The 1,994-nt window shown below is 41.8% G+C and overlaps 1 non-coding gene across 1 annotated transcript; it reads left to right on the plus strand.

The window, feature by feature from the left end:
• Positions 1 to 1,406: 1,406 nt before the first annotated feature.
• On the plus strand, positions 1,407 to 1,513 carry LOC141670172 (small nucleolar RNA R71). Its single transcript, XR_012554415.1, has one exon. It is a non-coding gene; the product is annotated as a small nucleolar RNA R71 (small nucleolar RNA).
• Positions 1,514 to 1,994: the final 481 nt, after the last annotated feature.

The following is a 1,994-nucleotide window of genomic DNA, read 5'->3' on the forward strand; positions in this document are numbered from 1 at the left end:
AATCAGCAGGGAAAATGAGTTTATCCATCTTGACCAATACATCCTCCACAATACCTCACGGATATGTAATAGAACGATCGGCCAACTACAAAGTCATGTATGTAGGCTTTGGATCAGGCAAGTCTAGCTTTTTGAAGATTGACAATGTCATCAGATTGATACTAGCTCCCAAGTCGCATAGACATTTATCAAATGACACATTTCCAATGGTGTAAGGAATAGTGAAGCTTCCAGGATATTTAAGCTTTGGAGGCAATTTCTGTTGCAGCACAGCACTGCATTCCTCCGTGAGAGCAACGGTCTCTAAGTCATCAAGCTTCACCTTCCTAGAGAGAATACCTTTCATAAATTTTGGGTAACTAGGAATTTGCTCAAGAGCTTCAGCAAAAGGTATGTTGATGTAAAATTTCTTGAACACCTCCAGAAACTTCGCAAACTGCTTATCCAGATTCTTCTTTTACAGCATTTTAGGAAAAGGAGGTGGAGGATAGATCTGTTTCTCCCCTGTATTACCCTCAGGAGGAGTGTGCTCAACAGTACTCTTCCTTGGTTCCACTTCGGATTCCTTCCACTTTTCTTCTTCATCAGCCTCCACTTCAGCAATTGGAGTTTTAGCTACTTCAGGATTCGCAACCTTACCAGACCTCAATGTAATTGCCTTAACATGCTCCTGAGCTTCCTTCTTGCCTGGCACTTCAGTATCTCTTGGAAGCATGCCAGGTTGGTGATTAAGTAAGGCATTCATAATTTGCCCAATTTGATTTTCCAAGGTCTTGATAGAGACAGCTTGGCTTTTGCACATGAGTCTCAACTCCTCCAATTTATATTTTTCGTTAGCTTGAGGTAGCTGTTGAAGTTGAAGTTGTTGCTTCGGGGCATATTGCGGTTGCTGAAAACCAGGAGGTTTATATTGTCTTGCTGTATATGGCTGATAAGATTGTTGTACCGCATTCTGACTGTTGCTCCAACTGAAGTTAGGATGATTGCGGTTGTTCGGATGATAAGTGGCTGGAGCTTGTTGTTGTGACCTTTGAAAGTTGTTCATAAATTGATTTGATTCGCTAGAAATAGCACACCGCTCAGTTTCATGTGCTCCCGCACAAAGTTCACAAACACTGGTAATCTGATTAATTCCAGAATTGGCCAAAGAGTCCACTTTCATCGTCTAAGCTTGTAGTTGAGTAGTTATAGAAGTAGCTTAATCCACTTCCAGAATTCCTGCTACCTTCCCTTGCAACATTCTTTGCGTAGGATTCTGGTATTCATTGGCTGCCATTAGCTCAATCAACTCATAAGCTTCATTGTAGCTTTTAGCCCATAAGGCTCCGCCAGATGCTGCATCAAGCATAGGTCTAGAATGTGCACCTAGACCATTGTAGAAATAGTTTATGATCATCCAATCAAGCATGTCGTGGTGTGGGCAGTTCCTTAGCATCTCCTTATAACGATCCCAAGCCTCACACAGAGATTTATCAGTTTGCTGAGCAAACTGAGTAAGAGCATTCCAGATTGTAGCAGTCTTCGCCATAGGAAAGAATTTAGTGAGAAACTTTTGAGCAAGATCCTCCCATTTGATGATAGGCCCCGGTGGTAGAGAATGTAACCAATACTTCGCTTTGTCCCTCAAAGAGAATGGGAATAGTCACAGCTTAATGGCATCTTCAGACACATCGTTGAACTTGAAAGTATAACAGATCTTGATGAAATCCCTGATGGGCATGTTTGGGTCTTTAGTAGGATTACCCCCAAACTGAACTGAGTTCTGTATCATCTGAATCATGCTCGACTTGATCTCAAAAGTGTTAGCCTTGATGGCTGGCCTGATGATGCTTGACTGAATGTCATTGATCTTCGGCTTAGAAAAGTCCATCAAAGCCTTAGAATTATCTCCTTGCTCCTCCATCTCTAATAAATGCGGTTCTTCGAATTTCTCTTCTTCAGCTACTTTCTCTTCGTCCTCAAAAACTTTCCCACGTTCAATTACTACTTCTTCA

Source organism: Apium graveolens, chromosome 6 (genome assembly GCF_009905375.1).
Source record: "Apium graveolens cultivar Ventura chromosome 6, ASM990537v1, whole genome shotgun sequence".
Classification (NCBI taxonomy): domain Eukaryota; kingdom Viridiplantae; phylum Streptophyta; class Magnoliopsida; order Apiales; family Apiaceae; genus Apium; species Apium graveolens.